This window comes from Hyperolius riggenbachi, chromosome 1, assembly GCF_040937935.1.
Source record: "Hyperolius riggenbachi isolate aHypRig1 chromosome 1, aHypRig1.pri, whole genome shotgun sequence".
Lineage (NCBI taxonomy): Eukaryota > Metazoa > Chordata > Amphibia > Anura > Hyperoliidae > Hyperolius > Hyperolius riggenbachi.
Window position 1 is genome coordinate 614,692,709 of NC_090646.1, and position 21,242 is coordinate 614,713,950.

Consider the following 21,242-nt stretch of genomic DNA (forward strand, 5'->3'; position numbering starts at 1 on the left):
CTACGTAGTGCTCAAAGGACTGCCTTTTACCCACAATTCCATGGGAATCTTATGGCCATGTGTTAAATTACCGCTGTAAAGTGGAAATATCGACACGTTACCGAATGGTTACCGAATTGTTATCGAATTCACACCGAATGCCGAAAAACCTTGATGAATACAACTAGAAATCGCTAAACTTCGAATTCGGTAATTTAACAAACTGGAAAAAGTTATCTCAAAGACAATGATGAATCGAGGCCAGGGCCTCGATTCATCAACGCTTAGCAAATTTGTTAACAACAGTTTGGTAAAATACCGAATTTGTTAACTTCATTTCAGGATTCATCAAAGTTATCTACAGCTGTTAGCGAACATTCGGTAACGATTCGGTAACGATTCGCTAAAACGGAATAAAGTGCAATTCATGAAAAAGAAAGTGGGCGTGGTTTAGCGTTACATTTAGGATTAGTTATCTCCTTCACTGCTCTGTCGTTATTCCTGTCAGATCATTGCTGACAGAGAAGATGGAGCCATTTGAAGTGGTTATGTATCAGCTGAGAGTGATTCAAAGGCGCAGAAGGGCAAGAATAAGGTCTGCAACCATATAAATTTGTAAGAGAGTAGATTTATTTGCTATAACACGACATCTGCATTTCTCTTGAATCATCTTGTAAGAGAACACAGGCAGTGTCAGGGTTAACTAATTTGCTAGCTGCACTATAATTTTTTAGAAAAGGCTCCTATCAAATTGTGGGATTGTCCCAACCACTTTCAGAATCCTGGTCCAGGTGTAAAGCCCTATTCAGAATGTTGCTACGTAGTGCTCAAAGGACTGCCTTTTACCCACAATTCCATGGGAATCTTATGGCCTTGTGTTAAAGTACCACTGTAAAATGGAAATATCGACACGTTACGGAATGGTTACCGAATTGTTATCGAATTGTTATCGAATTCACACCGAATGAGGAAAAACCTTGATGAATACAACTAGAAATCGCTAAACTTCGAATTCGGTAATTTAACAAACTGGAAAAAGTTATCTCAAAGAGAATGATGAATCGAGGCCATGGTAGGCCTATTTATTCCTTTTTAATGTATTTTGCAGGTGGTTGATCTTTTAATACTCATATGTAAGCCACCTGTCTTTTCTGATCGACTATGAAAAATAGTATTTGCTTATGAGTGTTGCTATGGCGTTAGGGGTGGAGCCTTCTTTATGTGGCCACACAATGGCTTTATTTTGTTATATGTTACGGCGGTGAGCACGGCCCCTGATAGGCGCATGTGGTTTCTTTTGATGTCCGCGTCATGCGGAAGTATACGCTATAGCGTTACCATGACGCAGGGGACGGAGCTTTAATGCGTATAGCCGCGTCATACTTAGCGACCTTGTGGTCGGATAGGTATACAAGGCACTTTTGATTGGAGGGCGGCTTTCGCCGCTTCCGATTGGCCCACATGATCGCTGACGTCAGCCCTTCACTAGCGTGATACGGAAGTACACGCCATACCATGCCGCTGCGGGCGGTTTCGGATTCATGGCTACACAGGTATGTCACGTGGTTTTTCTTACAGTTCCCCATCAGGTTCTCTCATGTTTTTCTGGGTGCTGATTGGTGCAGATATATTTGAATCTCATTGGTTAATCCTTGATATGATACTATATAAATCTGTGATGAGCATTTGATATGTGATGGGCTGAGTGGCTTGAAAAAGAGCTAGAGCAGCTTGAAACAGCGGGCTGTCGCCGCCAGAGCCTAAAATATTTTTTATTGACAATGCTGTCATTGTAATGATGGATTAATAAAGAGCTATTTTTACTTTCCATATTTTTGTTGTGGTGCCAGCCTTTCTTGTTGAACATTCTTTACATTGATAAATGTTTTTATTTTCAGATGTAAATATGCCTGCACCCTTATAGATACAGTAGGGTATTTTACCATGTTAGCCATCAGTAAAAGAAGAAGTTTTAAATCAGGATGATACCATTTATTGGCTACCGTATATACTCGCATATAAGCCGACCCGCATATAAGCCGACCCCCCAACTTTTACCTGAAAAAACAGGGGAAAATGATTGACCCCCATATAAGCCGGGGGTAGGAAATGCTGGCCGCCTTATTCCCCTAGTGTGTCCCAGTATAGCTAGTAAAGTGCCCAGTATGGGTAGGTAGTGCCCCAGTATAGCTAGTGTAGTGCCCAGTATAGCTAGTATAGTGCTCAGTTTAGCTAGTATAGTGCTCAGTTTAGCTAGTATAGTGCTCAGTATAGCTAGTATAGTGCCCCAGTTTAGCTAGTATAGTGCTCAGTATAGCTAGTATAGTGCTCAGTATAGCTAGTATAGTGCCCCAGTTTAGCTAGTATAGTGCTCAGTATAGCTAGTATAGTGCTCAGTATAGCTAGTATAGTGCCCCAGTTTAGCTAGTATAGTGCTCAGTATAGCTAGTATAGTGCCCCAGTTTAGCTAGTATAGTGCTCACTATAGCTAGTATAGTGCCCCAGTTTAGCTAGTATAGTGCTCAGTATAGCTAGTATAGTGCTCAGTATAGCTAGTATAGTGCTCAATATAGCTAGTATAGTGCCCCAGTTTAGCTAGTATAGTGCTCAGTATAGCTAGTATAGTGCCCCAGTTTAGCTAGTATAGTGCTCAGTATAGCTAGTAAAGTGCTCAGTATAGCTAGTATAGTGCTCAGTATAGCTAGTATAGTGCCCAGTATAGCTAGTATAGTGCCCCAGTTTAGCTAGTATAGTGCTCAGTGCTCACCAGCCTGCAAACTAACAGGATGTAAGCCCGACGAAGGCTGCAAGGCCGAAAGCTTGCTAATTCTTATTCTTTTTAGTTAGCCAATAAATGGTATCATCCTGATTTAAAACTTCTTCCCTTATAGATACGCCACTGTTTGTGATAGGCATGACAAAGGTTGGGGTGGGGACATGTTTAGAGGTGTGGCAGGGGTGTGGCACAACTATCATTAAATTTACAAAATTGAAAAATATCAAATACATATAAAACATAGCTTCTCCCTGAGTAAAATTCACTATAAATTATTTTTTCCCTGTGTCACTGTCACTTATTACACTAACTAGTTAAAATCGGACAAATTTTTAAACCCGCAGCGATCCCCTACCTTTCATGTCCCCACCTCTCCCTCTAGATTGTAAGCCTTTGGGCAGGGTCCTCCTCCTTGTGTGTCCTACCTGTTCATGCACCTACATTACTGTGCACTCCTCCTATGGATCTGAGTGAACCTAACTTGCCTAATCCCCATGCTCCCATCCAGTGACTAAACATTACCTTGTACTCATACTGTGCTGCGTGATCTGGTTTGCTTGTATTCCTGTATTGTCTTATCGCTCTATGTCACCCCTAAATATCGTCTGTAATCTTAACTAATGTACAGCGCTACATAATATGTTGGCGCTTTATAAATACAATAAATAATTAAATCTGTCAGGTTTTGGACTAATCCATATTTTCATGGGGGATTCTCAAGTATTACTGACTTAACAAAAGCAATACTAAATAGCAGTTGCTTAGTCGAACTGCTAACATACAGTAGTGTACAAACAAGTAGGGAGGCCGACCAGCATTTTTCTAAAGATCATTTCCAGGGAGTGCTTTTTGAAAGACTAAAGTAATACTTGAGTATCCCCATGAGGAGATAGACCAGTCTAAAACCTGTCCTATCTGTCAGCTTTTCACTAGCTACTGTAATAAGTGACAGGGACATAGAAAATAACTAATTTATAGTGCATTTTATTCTGGGAGAAATCTACATTTTATTTGTATCTAGTTTAAATGTTATCATTTTTTACAATAGCGATCCTTTACAATTGTCCCTCTTTTTATCTCAAAATGTTGGGAGGTATGTTTACACGAAAGCGTCTCCGGGGTTTTGAAAGGTGACATTTAAACTCTGCAAGATTGTCTGTGTAAAAGATACTGTGTACAATTTTCTTGCTGAAAATTAAATGACACACTACTCCTAAAGGACATAAGATCATACCTACCAACTTCTTGATATAAGAAAGAGGGACATTTTAAGACACGCCCCTGCCACACCTCTATATCCATGCCCCCACCAAGCCCCTTACCAGGCATATCACAAAGTATTCAGAATCATGTATGTAGTTTTATCATTCAAACCATGCTGCTCCTTTCTATAATCATTCGTTTTTCTTTATTTTAACATTTGAAAGTAAAAATAACAAAATACAGTATATCAATTTGATTGATGGGAATAAAGTTTAGAGTCAAACACATTTTTCAGTAGAAAAATATATATATTGATACAGATCTGTACATCAGTCTTGAAAGAGGGACACATGAGGGAGAAAGTGGGACAAAGAGGGAAAGTTGGGAGCTATGTAAGATATATGTGAAATTTTAACATATGCAATAATAACTAAGGGACAGTATCCCCACTTCCAGAGACTCTCTGCCCACATCCCGGATTTCACTTCCACAGATGAGGAGAGGAAACTCTACATCCTACTGGGGGAAGAGGCAAACAAGCATGCAAATAGCAGCAAGATATGTCACGGTCGGCCACCAACTGAGAGGAACATAATACCCCATGGACTGTATACCCCTTGTACCATTCCCCACCCCTATGTCACCTTTACCTACCCACCTATATTCCAACAACCACCCCCTCCCATGCTAACACTAATGTTTTGCTTTGCTTTGCTAATGCTAAATGTATTTGGTCCAGTCAATAAAGCTTTTTTGGATTTGGAATCTATCTGACATTGGCCTCAATTCTAGTAGCTATGTGAGGTAAATATTTTTTTTGTGGGTAAAATACCTCATGTGGTATTTTCCTCTTTTTTAGCAATTCTGAAAGATTTTTCTCCATTTCTGAACATGAGGTAAAACATGAGGTAAATGCATAAAGTGTGGTAAAACATGAAGTATTTCAGCGGTAAGCATGCAGTAAATAAATAATAGTAGTCTTTAATTGTCTTCCATAAGTTAGGATAGTCTTTGGAAGAGGGTTTTTTTTCTTTGAGGGGGGAAGGTGTATTTGATTATGTAGCAACCTATGGAAAGTATATTTATAGGCATCCCTTATAAAAAAAAAATCCAGTAAATATTTGGAGTTTTATTTCTACTATTCTTTTCTATTACACAGCCTGAATAGGAACGACACTAAAACAGCAATAGGAACGACACTAAAAACTGCAAACTGCATACACATTGACTTTACCTCCAGGTACAGGCAGGTCTTAGGCTCCCTGCACACTGCAAATCCGTTTTGCGATTCCGTTTCCGATTCCGATTTGCAATACCAATTTTCCCTGAATGCAATCAACAGAAAAACGGAGAAAAAAACACGGCATGCAGTAACGAGTAAAAATCGGAATCGGATGTAAAAACCAATTAAAAATCGGAATCGCATGCAGTGTGCAGGGAGCCTTAAGGTGGCTATACATGGTAACATTTTTCATTTTTTTTCAATTAGATAATGTAGTTCAATTATGCCCTGCAGTGCATAGCAAAATCGCAAACTCTATCGCCGGGAAAAAAAAAGGATTTTGCTGAATCGCAATCACTAGATTGCAAGTGGAAAACGGCCCTAAGGCTTCGTTCAGACTATACGCGCTGCCGTGTGCATTTTGGCAGCGCGTATAGTGTGCGACACGCAAGAACGGTAGAAGGGCATAGACAGCCCTTCTACCGTTCCCATCATATGCGCTGCGTGGCAGCGCGATTGCGCTATCGCGTGCTGCACGCATTTTTGGGAATCGCAGCGCAGATCCCATTCATTGTAATGAATGGGATCTGCAGCGCAGCGCATAGGAGCGCAGATGGCGTGCGATTGGACGCGTTGCGTTCCGATCGCACAGTCATCTGCGCTAAATGATGTGAACGAGGCCTAAAACTGATTTGTAACATGCCCCCTAATTTCCATGAGAATAGCTGTTTTCAGTAAATTTAATGCAAATTACTTTATAATTTACCTCATGAGGTAAAACATAACTAAAATATACCAGAATTGCTTAATGGCCAATTTTGTATGGAATTGCTCTCCAAGGAGAATCAGAAGTTTGCGGATTATCGAAGCATTTGTTTGTATTGGATTGCCATCCATGTGAAGCAGCATGCCTGCGTGCAGGCCCCCCATCACTGCAGTGGAAGCTGGGCCTTATCTCCTGTAAATCACAAAGTGTCAGTGTGTTTCCAGTCTCAGGCACAGACAGGCAGCAGATTACAGTGCATGGAGGCAGGCCCAGCCTTTGCTGGCAGCTCACACAGCCTGTGTGTGTGTGACGTACTACTGAATGGGGTGGGACACACTGAGGATGTGGACTGGAGGCTTTTAAGCAACAAGACTGCCAGGAGAAGCTGGGAATGTGAGCTGGGTGCTGGATTACTGCAGGGAGAAACAGCCTGGGAAACAGGAGGGACAAGCTGTCTATAGAGGAGGCACAGACGCCTCCAGATCTCTATTCTCTATACTGGATCTGGCTGCGGATCAGTCCCTGCATACTGAGGCACACAATATGGGGAGTACAGACCTGGATGCTGCCTGGGAATATGTGAAAATGCACAGAAAACGCTGCCCTGTGCTGCCTGTGGACAGGTAATCACTGCCTATATGCTGATTACATCGTAACGCAGCTGCCTAGGTACCAGCTGTCCCCCACTTTCAAGGGACAGTACCAGATTTTTATGTTTTGAGGTTTGTTCCTGATTTTCTTCACTGATGTACTTGCACCATTAAGCCACTTTTGTTCTCAGAGTTGAAGTGCCCCTTAGATGTGTCACAGGCAATGACAAGTAGCGAGGGATAACACACCCACCCTACTGTAACTTTTCTTCTCGACTAGGCGAGGGTTCGGACGTGCTGAAGGGGACGATTAATCCCTTTGGAGAGAAATGAGGCAAGAGCGATCACTTGATTGGTGGCGGAGATATCTCAATCGATTGGAACATTTCAACAAACCCTTCTGACGCTGGAAGGTGATCGCTTTAGCTTGTCATCGAAACAGAGCCAGCCTTAATCGTAAGATCGCTCGATCCAAATAATTCGAGCGGATTCGGGAGACCGTGCGCCTACAAGTAGAGCGCAAAGAGTCGCAGATGTTTCGAAAGGTTTAAGCCACTCTCCTGTCATTCTAATTCATTAGAGATAAGTTGGTGTGAAGGGTCAGGAACCTTTCAGGAGTTTGTTCAGCGAGCCAGCCAGGGGTAAAGGGATCTGGCAAGCCTAGCTTGGCATTTTCATTTAAAGACTGACTGAAAATGACAAGTACTTTCTTAGTCCGGCTTGGTGACCTCGGCACGGTGGAATGTCGTGTTCCTCCGTTGTTCGTTGTGATGCACGGCAGCCAAGTGTCATAGCAAATTACATTCGCCGTGCTGGAAAATAGGGAAGCCATGCACAGAAAAAAAGGCAGCAGGGCTGTGTGCTACGGAAAACCTAACCATGCATTAATGCACGACGTGCTGCTTTCATGCATGGCATTATGCTCAATAACCCCTCATCTGCCAGGCACTGCTTCCTACCCCAGCTCCTCTTCAACTGCTTATAGGCTGAAAAGAGAAAGAGGTGTCCATCAGGTCCAACCACTCGAGCCTCTCTGGACCTTAATCCAGAGGAAGGAGATGGCTACCAGGGAGTAATTTTCTCCCTGACTGAGAGTAAGCTTTCTCCAGCTCCATTTATGGAGAGGACCTGCCTTCCTACGGCAATCTGTGCATTGTGTCTAGCAAGGCACGGATGGCGTTGTATAGTCGGAGATTGTCATGATGTTGTTGATTCAGAGGTGGGTTGGATAGGGGGCACAGTTAAACCAATATATGTTCTATGGCTCTGCTGTCACTTGGAGGTTGTGTTTGGAGTTCAGTCAAGAGGGGGTATCCTGTGGCTGACACACTAGAGTTTCAGGAGTCTGCCAGTTTCTTGTCCGTACACTTCTATATGCTGCGTGCGCGCCAGGCACCTGTCATAAGCTGGCTCCAAGCGGTCAGGTGTCCACCATAACTATAACACCCTTTCATGATGCTAGTAGTGGCCATGTGCTTGGTACTGGCACGGTGGTGTTTCTCAGCTTGCATGTCATTTTATTGCAAGCTTCTCCAAAATATAGACTAATTGTTCCTCATGGAAAATCTGACACACTGCCCATGACGGTTAGTTTGGATCAGGCTTCGGAATAGTTAAGATAGGGCTCTAAACTTCATTTGTAAGCATGCTGTAAAATAGCTTTGATGGGCTCTAAACTTTAATGAAATCAACTTCTTAAAAGCAAGAACTTCAAACTGTTGCTTCTACAGATTCTACAGATTTAGCATTGAGATTGGCTATCCAACGACAAATATGGCACGCCATAGGATGTTTGTTTGCTAACTTAACACCTTATTATGGAATGACTCCAGTGGTGTCACAAGGGCGTAGCGATAGTCATAGGAGCCGCTATGGGGACCTGGAGCAGAGGGGGTCCAGCAGGTACTTGATGTATTCACCATTAACTTTCTTGCGTTCCTCCACCCTACGAATGTGTCTAAGTGCCCATGGACTACATGCAGTGTAGATCGCATGAGACTTCAAATTGCCCAGTTACTCATATAGATAGGGTAGGGCATGTGGCATTGCTCAAGAATGCCTAGAATTTGCTATGGGGCCCCATAATCTTTAGCTACTGACTCATGGCTCAAAGTCTTCCTACTTCATTTTCTGAGATGTTATTATTATTTAGTATTTATATATTGGCAACATCTTCCGCAGCGCTGTACAGAGTATATATTGTCTTGTCACTATCTGTCCCTCAGAGGGGCTCACAATCTAATCCCTACCACAGTCATATGGCTATGTCTGTATCGTGTAGTGTATGTATCGTAGTCTAGGGCCAATTTAGGGGGAAGCCAATTAACTTATCTATATGTTTTTGGGATGTGGGAGGAAATCAGAGGGCCTGGAGTAAACCCACACAGACACAGGGAGAACATACAGACTCTCTGCAGATGTTGACCTGGCTGGGATTTGAACCGGGGACCAGCTGGGATTCGATCCAGCGTTGCAAGGCGAGAGCGCTAACCACTACTCCACCGTGCTGCCCAAATAGATCTATCTGTAAACCAAACTCCCTTGTCTCCAAGACTACCCCTAATTTAGTTATTCCCTCACAAGTGACAGTTAGGTAGTGTGGGGACACTAAATTAATCACTCAAGACTCTCTAATGAGTCTGAGTCATTCCTGAAACTAAGCACTCCCAAGCCAAAGTCTTCCTGTTCCACTTTCTGTGTTATTACTGTATAGCAGGGTTGAGAAACCACATTTTACCTCCTCCTGCGGAGAATTCTTATTCAATCTCATATTACCTAGATTAACCCTCTCTGTGTTATTGAATTGCTAATAACTGGTACGAAGTGTGCACTCGCTAGCATAAGTCAGAATTCAGTGAGTCATCACTGGATCTCGGTCTATGGTAACCCAAAGTCTTCCTGTTCCAGTTTTCAAGTTATTAGAGATGACTTTATTGAATTCTATGTTCCCTGTGTCAAACTGCTAATGACAGCTGTGTAGTGTGATGTCACTAACTTATCTTAAGTTATGAGTCCTTACTGAGTCTCAGTACTCAGTGGTGGCTGGATAGTGTACTGGTTAAGGGCTCTGCCTTTGACATGGGAAACCAGAGTTTGAATGCTGGCTAGGGTTAGTACCTATTCAGTAAGAAGTCCTTGGGCACAACTCCGTTACACTGCAGGGAGGCCTCTTGAGCGCCCCCTTAGTGGCTGCAGCTCTTCAGTGCTTTGAGTCCAACAGGAGAAAAGCTCTATACAAATGTTGTTATTATTATTATTATTCTCAAAAACCAAAGTTTTCCTTCTCCAGACTCCAAGTTCATTTTGACGCTGATTATTATTATAGCGCACTGGTATCCAAAGCAGTCTACAGGATACAAAGTCATTGTGCAAATCTATTAGCTGATCAAATAAATCGCATGCTTCTCCATGAGTTCTCCAAGAAATGATCATCACTGATTCTCTCAGAGGAGTTTACAGTCTAATCCTTGCCATATGTCTTGTGTCCCTGCCATAGTCTTAAGCTTAATACTGCCCTAACGACGCAGGAACATTGATCCCAGCAACATCCCCCGACAGCGAAGGGTCCCGGATCCATTTTGCGGGAACACGCAACGGCGAACAGGCGCGAACGAGGATTCAAGCGGTCGCGGTACTTTGTTCAGGAGTCGTTAGGGATCTCAAAGATCTGATCCGCTAAACATCAGTCTCACAATCGAGCGCCCGTAATCCTCTCACGGTACCTGCATTCCAGCGCTGGCTCTCCCAGCAGTTGGCCAATTGGCCAAATACTGCTTTCTACCGCCGAAGAAGGCTTCGGAAGTCTTCGGGATTCTGAGTGCTCCCAAAGACGGGCGGCTCCGTACTGCGCCTGCGCTAGCATGCTCTCTCGCAGTATGGAGCTGCCCCTCTTTGGGAGCGCTCGGGAGACCTTGAGAGAAGCGGGAAGACTCTATAGGACCCAGAGCCTTCTTTCTCCTTGGGTAAGTATCTAGTTGATTTTTTTTTCAATTCCCATTAGCTTTAAGTCCAACTTTAACCACTTTCGGACCAGCGGTCTCCGGGCACCTAAGGACCAGAGACCGCTGGTCCAATCCCGAAGGATTCCCGACGAATCGCCGCAACCGCCCTCATGGCCGCTCGCCGGGACCCCCAGGATACAGACTCTTCCGTCTCTATGACGGAAGAGTCATGTGAGCGGGTCAGGAGCCGCTCTCATTGGCTCCTGACCCTGTTTTCCCATGTAAGCCAATTGGAGCGGCTCCCATGAAAGACAGGGCCAGGAGCCAATGAAAAAGGCTCCTGCCCAGCTCACAGTGCTCTGCCGTCATAGAGGCGGCAGAGCATGCGAATTTCGGCGGGTTGAACGCGACGGGAATGGTGGGGGCGTGCGGTCAATGGGACGTAGAAGATACGTCCGGTCAGGACCGCAGCGCCCCCTGCCCGCCGTAGATTTGTACTGCGTCGGGCCGGAATCGGTTAAAGAGCCAGTTAACTTGTCTGTATGTTTTTGAGGTGTTGGAGGAAAGCAAAGCATACAAACCCCCTGCAGATATTGCACATGTTTTCATCAGGCTTGGTAGTGTTCCTGTGGAATTCCATTTCCTAGAGTCCCCCTTAGGGCCTGTTTCCACTATAGCGGTGCTGAATCGCCGGAAAATCACCGCGGACGAAATCGCATGCGGGTGCAATTTCACATGCGTTTTTTACCGCGATTTCGCATGCGATTTTAACCATGTCACTGCCTGTGTGAATTAACATTGGTTCCTATGCAAAATCGCATGCGGAATTGCGGGGAAAAACACATGCCAAAAACGCACGTGATTTCCCTATTAAATACATTGCGTGCAATTCGCATGCATTCCACATGCAAGCGAATTCTGAGAGCTCCGCCGTGCAGAAAATTCCTGCACAGAAAAACGCTCAGGAAAACTGACAATTGGATACAGTTCCATCCACCTCTATTGGCTATGCAAATCTGCATGCAGACAACGCATGCGGATTCGCGATAGTGGAAACGGGCCCTTAAGTGTCTCACGTCTAATGACGGTTGTGCAGCATTTGGATGTTTTTTCTTGTGTCTCACTGTAGGTATTTCTCTGGTGTTACATAGTTACATAGTTACATAGTTACTTTGGTTGAAAAAAGACATACGTCCATCGAGTTCAACCAGTACAAAGTACAACTCCACCCTGCTCCCTCACATATCCCTGTTGATCCAGAGGAAGGCGAAAAAACCCTTACAAGGTAAAAATTCCTTCCCGACTCCAGATGGCAATCAGATAAAATCCCTGGATCAACATCATTGGCATTACCTAGTAATTGTAGCCATGGATGTCATTCAACGCAAGGATGACATCCATGGCTACAATTACTAGGTATCTCAGGATAGCTGGATTTACTGCTTTGTTGGCTTCCACATTCTTGTTTAATAAGGCAAAGCGCAACAACAACCCGCAGCAACCAATCAGCTGTCACGCGTTACAGATGTATAGTTACAGGGAATTCTGGTTGCCGTGAGTTACCTTCCTGTACACCATCAAACCTCGTGACGTAAACATGTAAATGTTGGCGTGATGTCAGCGTGGACTAGCAGTGTATGTGTCTTGCCGATCTTTAAGTAATTATTTATATCTCTATTTTGGGATGATTGTAACCCACACCCTTTAATCAAAGGTGTCCTGCCCAAATGTTCTCCATGCAATGATTAATGTGCTAGCTGCAAGAGACACTCTGATGCATGGAGGCTGAAATGTACTGAGGAGTCATGTGATGTTTATCCTATGTGTTCATTAAAGGAATATTTAAGTCTGGAAAAAAAAATGATTTTAACCTACCTGGGACTTCTTGCAGCCCCCTGGAGTCCTCCTGTGCCCACGATGTCGGTCCTAGTCTCTCCGGCCAGCAGCTTCGACTCCCGCTGCTGGGAACCCTCTTTGCATGCACAGTAGCAATTTTCACGTACTGTGCATGCGCAGAATGCTCCCATCAGCGGGAGCGCATGGCTCAAGGCCGCGCAGTATGGGGGGGGGGGGGGGGGGGGGTCAAGACGATGTCGTGGGTACAGGAAGGCTGCAAGAACCCCCAGGTACGTTAAAATCATTTTTTTTCTTAGACTTTAATATTCCCTTAAGTGGCTATAGTGAAATCTCCCCTCTGCTAAAAAAGGGTCTGGAACTGGGTGGAATAAATTGATTCATAAGGATAAACCCAGCTCAGTCTGAGGGAAGATAGGCAACTGATTTGCATGTGCGTTTTTGTGTCACTGATTTGTCATTCTATGTCCTGTGCCACTCCTTCTCACCCACTGTAGACCTACAGTATATGCATACATTCCACTGTAACCATGGCTTGTATGGGCAGAAAATATGTAACCACAGACATCTGTGCGACAGACAGATAGGCAGCTGATCCTGTCTTTGTAGGTTCATCAAAGTATTAGATCCTTCCCTGGCTATCATAGTAGCTTTCCCTACTTCAGGCAGATAGGAGACCAGAAGAGGTAGGAAAGACAGCGTTTTTTGCTTTAGTGTCTGCTAGTTCCTGGTCAGTGACGTGCTTAGTAGTAAAGCCATAGGCTAAATATGACATGTACATAAATAACACCTTTACTACTATCGTCTTACTGCATCAATATATCTACTACCAGCCCCTGCATGCTGGGAATGTTAGTACTGCCAGCTGCTGCATGCTGGGAGTGTTAGTACTGCCAGCCCCTGCATGCTGGGAATGTTAGTACTGCCAGCTGCTGCATGCTATGATTGTTAGTACTGCCAGCTACTGCATGCTGAGACTGTTAGTATTACCAGCTACTGCATGCTGCTGGTACTGTTAGTACTGCCAGCTGCTGCATGCTGGGACTATTAGTATTACCAAGCATAGCATTCTTGGACTGTCAGTACTGCCAGCTGTTGCATGAAAGGACTGTCAACACCACCAGCTGATGCATGCTGGGACTGTTAGTACTGCCAGCTTCTGCATGCTGAGACTGTTAGTACTGCCAGCTGCTGCATACTGGGACTGTTAGTACTGCCAGCTACTGCATGCAGGCACTGTTAGTATTACCAGCTACTGCATGCTGGTACTGTTAGTACTACCAGCTGCTGCATGCTGGCACTATTAGTACTGCCAGCTACTGCATGCTGGGACTATTAGTACTACCAAGCATAGCATTCTTGGACTGTCAGCACTGCCAGCTGTTGCGTGAAAGGACTGTCAACACCACCAGCTGATGCATGCTAGGACTGTCAGTACTGCCATCTGTTGTGTGCGGGGAATGTCAATACTGCCAGCTGTTGTGTGTGGGGACTGTCAGAACTGCCAGCTGTTGTGTGCGGGGACTGTCAGTACGGCCAGCTGTGGTGTGCGGGGACTGTCAGTACTGCCAGCTGTTGCGTGCAGGGACTGTCAGTACTGCCAGCTGTTGTGTGCGGGGACTGTCAGTACTGCCAGCTGTTGCGTGCGGGGACTGTCAGTACTGCCAGCTGTTGCGTGCAGGGACTGTCAGTACTGCCAGCTGTTGCGTGCAGGGACTGTCAGTACCGCCAGCTGTTGCGTGCAGGGGCTGTCAGTACCGCCAGCTGTTGCGTGCGGGGACTGTCAGTACCGCCAGCTGTTGCGTGCGGGGACTGTCAGTACCGCCAGCTGTTGCGTGCGGGGACTGTCAGTACTGCCAGCTGTTGTGTGCAGGGACTGTCAGTACCGCCAGCTGTTGCGTGCAGGGACTGTCAATACCGCCAACTGTTGCGTGCAGAGACTGTCAGTACCGCCAGCTGTTGCGTGCAGGGACTGTCAGTACTGACAGCTGTTGTGTGCAGGGTCTGTCAGCACTGACAGCTGTTGCGTGCAGGGACTGTCAGTACTGACAGCTGTTGTGTGCAGGGTCTGTCAGCACTGACATCTGTTGCGTGCAGGGTTTGTTAGTACTGCCAGCTGTTGTATGAAGGGACTGTCAGTTCTACTAGCTATGACATTCTTGGACTTTCAGCTCTGCTAGCTGTTGCGTTCTGGGACTCTCAGTACTGCCAGCTGTTGCGTGCAGGGATTTTCAACACCGCCTGCTGCTGCATGCTGAGACTGCTAGTACTGCCAGCTGTTGTATGCATGGACTCCCAGAACCACCGTTGTATGCTGGGACTGTCAATATCGCAAGCTATAATATTCAGGGACTGGTAGTACTGCCAGTGTTTGAATGTCCAGACTGTCAGTACTGCCAGCTATGATACAGTATTCTTGGACTGTTAATTCAGCCAGATGCTGCATGCTGGGACTGTTAGTACTGAAAGCTGCTACGTGCTGGGACTGTTAGTACTGCTAGCTATTAGTTGGTGGGACTGTTAGTATTGCCAGCTACTGCATGCTGGGACTGCTAGTACTGCCATAAGCTACATGCTGGGACTGTTAGTACTGCTGGCTTATCCATTCTGAGACTGTTAGTACTGCCAGCGTTTGCATTCTGGGACTATTAGTAATACCAGCTGATGTATGCTGGAACTGTCAGATTATTTTGGGACAGTCAGTCCTGCCTGCTGCTGCATGCTGGGACTTGTTAGTACTGCCGGCTATTGGATGCTTGGACTTTTAGTACCAGGCACCTGTGGAGTCGATACAAAAATCATCCGACTACTCAGTTTATGAAACCTCCGACTCCAGGTACCCCACATTTTTTCAATTTTGACCCCACAGCCCTGGTTAGTACCACCAGCTGCTGCATTCTGGGACTTTTATTACTGCCAGCTTGTGAATGCTAAGTACTGCCAGCTGCTGCATGCTGCGACTGTTAGTACTGCCAGCTGCTGCATGCTGGGACTTTTAGTACTGCCAGCTGCTGCATGCTGGGACTGTTAGTACTGCCAGCTGCTGCATACTGGGACGTTTATTACTGCCAGCTTGTGGATGCTGGGACTGTTAGTACTTCCAGCTTGTGGGTGCTGGGACTGTTAGTACTGCCTGCTATTGCATGCTGGGACTTAGTACTGCCTGCTATTGCATGCTGGGACTGTTAGTACTGCCAGCTGCTGCATGCTGGGACTGTTAGTACTGCCAGCTGCTGCATGTTGGGACTGTTAGTACTGCCAGCTGCTGCATGCTGAGACTGTTAGTACTGCCAGCTGCTGCATGCTGGGACTGTTAGTACTGTCAGCTGCTGCATGCCGCGACTGTTAGTTCTGCCAGCTGCTGCATGCCGCGACTGTTAGTACTGCCAGCTGCTGCATGCCGCGACTGTTAGTACTGCTAGCTGCTGCATGCCGCGACTGTTAGTACTGCTAGCTGCTGCATGCTGGGACTGTTAGTTCTGCCAGCTGCTGCATGCCGCGACTGTTAGTACTGCTAGCTGCTGCATGCTGGGACTGTTAGTTCTGCCAGCTGCTGCATGCCGCGACTGTTAGTACTGCTAGCTGCTGCATGCTGGGACTGTTAGTACTGCCAGCTGCTGCATGCTAGGACTGTTAGTTCTGCCAGCTGCTGCATGCCGTGACTGTTAGTTCTGCCAGCTGCTGCATGCCGCGACTGTTAGTACTGCCAGCTGCTGCATGCCGCGACTGTTAGTACTGCTAGCTGCTGCATGCTGGGACTGTTAGTTCTGCCAGCTGCTGCATGCCGCGACTGTTAGTACTGCTAGCTGCTGCATGCTGGGACTGTTAGTTCTGCCAGCTGCTGCATGCCGCGACTGTTAGTTCTGCCAGCTGCTGCATGCCGCGACTGTTAGTTCTGCCAGCTGCTGCATGCCGTGACTGTTAGTTCTGCCAGCTGCTGCATGCTGGGACTGTTAGTACTGCCAGCTGCTGCATGTTGGGACTGTTAGTACTGCTAGCTGCTGCATGCTGGGACTGTTAGTTCTGCCAGCTGCTGCATGCCGCGACTGTTAGTACTGCTAGCTGCTGCATGCCGCGACTGTTAGTTCTGCCAGCTGCTGCATGCCGTGACTGTTAGTTCTGCCAGCTGCTGCATGCTGGGACTGTTAGTTCTGCCAGCTGCTGCATGCCGCGACTGTTAGTACTGCTAGCTGCTGCATGCTAGGACTGTTAGTACTGCCAGCTGCTGCATGCTGGGACTGTTAGTACTGCCAGCTGCTGCATGCTGGGACTGTTAGTACTGCCAGCTGCTGCATGCTGGGACTGTTAGTACTGCCAGCTAATGCATGCTGGGACTGTTAGTACTGCCAGCTGCTGCATGCCACAACTGTTAGTACTGCCAGCTGCTGCATGCTGGGACTGTTAGTACTGCCAGCTGCTGCATGCTGGGACTGTTAGTGCTGCCAGCTGCTGCATGCCGCGACTGTTAGTACTGCTAGCTGCTGCATGCCGCGACTGTTAGTTCTGCCAGCTGCTGCATGCCGCGACTGTTAGTACTGCCAGCTGCTGCATACTGGGACTGTTAGTACTGCCAGCTGCTGCATGCCGCGACTGTTAGTTCTGCCAGCTGCTGCATGCTAGGACTGTTAGTACTGCCAGCTGCTGCATGCTGGGACTGTTAGTACTGCCAGCTGCTGCATGCTGGGACTGTTAGTACTGCCAGCTGCTGCATGCTGGGACTGTTAGTGCTGCCAGCTAATGCATGCTGGGACTGTTAGTACTGCCAGCTGCTGCATGCTATGATTGTTAGTACTGCCAGCTGCTGCATGCTGGGACTGTTAGTACTGCCAGCTGCTGCATGCCACAACTGTTAGTACTGCCTGCTACTGCATGCCGGGACTGTTAGTACTGCCAGCTGCTGCATGCTGGGACTGTTAGTACTGCCAGCTGCTGCATGCTGGGACTGTTAGTGCTGCCATCTGTTGTGTGCGGGGAATGTCAATACTGCCAGCTGTTGTGTGTGGGGACTGTCAGAACTGCCAGCTGTTGTGTGCGGGGACTGTCAGTACGGCCAGCTGTGGTGTGCGGGGACTGTCAGTACTGCCAGCTGTTGCGTGCAGGGACTGTCAGTACTGCCAGCTGTTGTGTGCGGGGACTGTCAGTACTGCCAGCTGTTGCGTGAAAGGACTGTCAACACCACCAGCTGATGCATGCTAGGACTGTCAGTACTGCCATCTGTTGTGTGCGGGGAATGTCAATACTGCCAGCTGTTGTGTGTGGGGACTGTCAGAACTGCCAGCTGTTGTGTGCGGGGACTGTCAGTACGGCCAGCTGTGGTGTGCGGGGACTGTCAGTACTGCCAGCTGTTGCGTGCAGGGACTGTCAGTACTGCCAGCTGTTGTGTGCGGGGACTGTCAGTACTGCCAGCTGTTGCGTGCGGGGACTGTCAGTACTGCCAGCTGTTGCGTGCAGGGACTGTCAGTACTGCCAGCTGTTGCGTGCAGGGACTGTCAGTACCGCCAGCTGTTGCGTGCAGGGGCTGTCAGTACCGCCAGCTGTTGCGTGCGGGGACTGTCAGTACCGCCAGCTGTTGCGTGCGGGGACTGTCAGTACCGCCAGCTGTTGCGTGCGGGGACTGTCAGTACTGCCAGCTGTTGTGTGCAGGGACTGTCAGTACCGCCAGCTGTTGCGTGCAGGGACTGTCAATACCGCCAACTGTTGCGTGCAGAGACTGTCAGTACCGCCAGCTGTTGCGTGCAGGGACTGTCAGTACTGACAGCTGTTGTGTGCAGGGTCTGTCAGCACTGACAGCTGTTGCGTGCAGGGACTGTCAGTACTGACAGCTGTTGTGTGCAGGGTCTGTCAGCACTGACATCTGTTGCGTGCAGGGTTTGTTAGTACTGCCAGCTGTTGTATGAAGGGACTGTCAGTTCTACTAGCTATGACATTCTTGGACTTTCAGCTCTGCTAGCTGTTGCGTTCTGGGACTCTCAGTACTGCCAGCTGTTGCGTGCAGGGATTTTCAACACCGCCTGCTGCTGCATGCTGAGACTGCTAGTACTGCCAGCTGTTGTATGCATGGACTCCCAGAACCACCGTTGTATGCTGGGACTGTCAATATCGCAAGCTATAATATTCAGGGACTGGTAGTACTGCCAGTGTTTGAATGTCCAGACTGTCAGTACTGCCAGCTATGATACAGTATTCTTGGACTGTTAATTCAGCCAGATGCTGCATGCTGGGACTGTTAGTACTGAAAGCTGCTACGTGCTGGGACTGTTAGTACTGCTAGCTATTAGTTGGTGGGACTGTTAGTATTGCCAGCTACTGCATGCTGGGACTGCTAGTACTGCCATAAGCTACATGCTGGGACTGTTAGTACTGCTGGCTTATCCATTCTGAGACTGTTAGTACTGCCAGCGTTTGCATTCTGGGACTATTAGTAATACCAGCTGATGTATGCTGGAACTGTCAGATTATTTTGGGACAGTCAGTCCTGCCTGCTGCTGCATGCTGGGACTTGTTAGTACTGCCGGCTATTGGATGCTTGGACTTTTAGTACCAGGCACCTGTGGAGTCGATACAAAAATCATCCGACTACTCAGTTTATGAAACCTCCGACTCCAGGTACCCCACATTTTTTCAATTTTGACCCCACAGCCCTGGTTAGTACCACCAGCTGCTGCATTCTGGGACTTTTATTACTGCCAGCTTGTGAATGCTAAGTACTGCCAGCTGCTGCATGCTGCGACTGTTAGTACTGCCAGCTGCTGCATGCTGGGACTTTTAGTACTGCCAGCTGCTGCATGCTGGGACTGTTAGTACTGCCAGCTGCTGCATACTGGGACGTTTATTACTGCCAGCTTGTGGATGCTGGGACTGTTAGTACTTCCAGCTTGTGGGTGCTGGGACTGTTAGTACTGCCTGCTATTGCATGCTGGGACTTAGTACTGCCTGCTATTGCATGCTGGGACTGTTAGTACTGCCAGCTGCTGCATGCTGGGACTGTTAGTACTGCCAGCTGCTGCATGTTGGGACTGTTAGTACTGCCAGCTGCTGCATGCTGAGACTGTTAGTACTGCCAGCTGCTGCATGCTGGGACTGTTAGTACTGTCAGCTGCTGCATGCCGCGACTGTTAGTTCTGCCAGCTGCTGCATGCCGCGACTGTTAGTACTGCCAGCTGCTGCATGCCGCGACTGTTAGTACTGCTAGCTGCTGCATGCCGCGACTGTTAGTACTGCTAGCTGCTGCATGCTGGGACTGTTAGTTCTGCCAGCTGCTGCATGCCGCGACTGTTAGTACTGCTAGCTGCTGCATGCTGGGACTGTTAGTTCTGCCAGCTGCTGCATGCCGCGACTGTTAGTACTGCTAGCTGCTGCATGCTGGGACTGTTAGTACTGCCAGCTGCTGCATGCTAGGACTGTTAGTTCTGCCAGCTGCTGCATGCCGTGACTGTTAGTTCTGCCAGCTGCTGCATGCCGCGACTGTTAGTACTGCCAGCTGCTGCATGCCGCGACTGTTAGTACTGCTAGCTGCTGCATGCTGGGACTGTTAGTTCTGCCAGCTGCTGCATGCCGCGACTGTTAGTACTGCTAGCTGCTGCATGCTGGGACTGTTAGTTCTGCCAGCTGCTGCATGCCGCGACTGTTAGTTCTGCCAGCTGCTGCATGCCGCGACTGTTAGTTCTGCCAGCTGCTGCATGCCGTGACTGTTAGTTCTGCCAGCTGCTGCATGCTGGGACTGTTAGTACTGCCAGCTGCTGCATGTTGGGACTGTTAGTACTGCTAGCTGCTGCATGCTGGGACTGTTAGTTCTGCCAGCTGCTGCATGCCGCGACTGTTAGTACTGCTAGCTGCTGCATGCCGCGACTGTTAGTTCTGCCAGCTGCTGCATGCCGTGACTGTTAGTTCTGCCAGCTGCTGCATGCTGGGACTGTTAGTTCTGCCAGCTGCTGCATGCCGCGACTGTTAGTACTGCTAGCTGCTGCATGCTAGGACTGTTAGTACTGCCAGCTGCTGCATGCTGGGACTGTTAGTACTGCCAGCTGCTGCATGCTGGGACTGTTAGTACTGCCAGCTGCTGCATGCTGGGACTGTTAGTACTGCCAGCTAATGCATGCTGGGACTGTTAGTACTGCCAGCTGCTGCATGCCACAACTGTTAGTACTGCCAGCTGCTGCATGCTGGGACTGTTAGTACTGCCAGCTGCTGCATGCTGGGACTGTTAGTGCTGCCAGCTGCTGCATGCCGCGACTGTTAGTACTGCTAGCTGCTGCATGCCGCGACTGTTAGTTCTGCCAGCTGCTGCATGCCGCGACTGTTAGTACTGCCAGCTGCTGCATACTGGGACTGTTAGTACTGCCAGCTGCTGCATGCCGCGACTGTTAGTTCTGCCAGCTGCTGCATGCTAGGACTGTTAGTACTGCCAGCTGCTGCATGCTGGGACTGTTAGTACTGCCAGCTGCTGCATGCTGGGACTGTTAGTACTGCCAGCTGCTGCATGCTGGGACTGTTAGTGCTGCCAGCTAATGCATGCTGGGACTGTTAGTACTGCCAGCTGCTGCATGCTATGATTGTTAGTACTGCCAGCTGCTGCATGCTGGGACTGTTAGTACTGCCAGCTGCTGCATGCCACAACTGTTAGTACTGCCTGCTACTGCATGCCGGGACTGTTAGTACTGCCAGCTGCTGCATGCTGGGACTGTTAGTACTGCCAGCTGCTGCATGCTGGGACTGTTAGTGCTGCCAGCTGCTGCATGCCGCGACTGTTAGTACTGCCAGCTGCTGCATGCCGCGACTGTTAGTACTGCCAGCTGCTGCATGCCGGGACTGTTAGTACTGCCAGCTGCTGTACGCTGGGACTGATTTTATTAGCTCAATGGCGCTACTGCATACTCTGACTTTTACTACGATCAGCTATTGTATGCTGGGA

The 21,242-nt window shown here is 47.8% G+C and overlaps 1 protein-coding gene across 1 annotated transcript in view; it reads left to right on the forward strand.

Annotated features, from left to right (window-relative positions):
* The first annotated feature begins 6,326 nt into the window (after positions 1-6,326).
* PRLR (prolactin receptor) overlaps positions 6,327-21,242 on the forward strand; it is a 95,870-nt gene continuing 80,954 nt past the window's right edge. The window contains exon 1 of the mRNA XM_068250279.1: positions 6,327-6,569. The gene's annotated coding sequence lies outside the window, so the exon portion shown is untranslated. The remainder of the gene's footprint in view (positions 6,570-21,242) is intronic.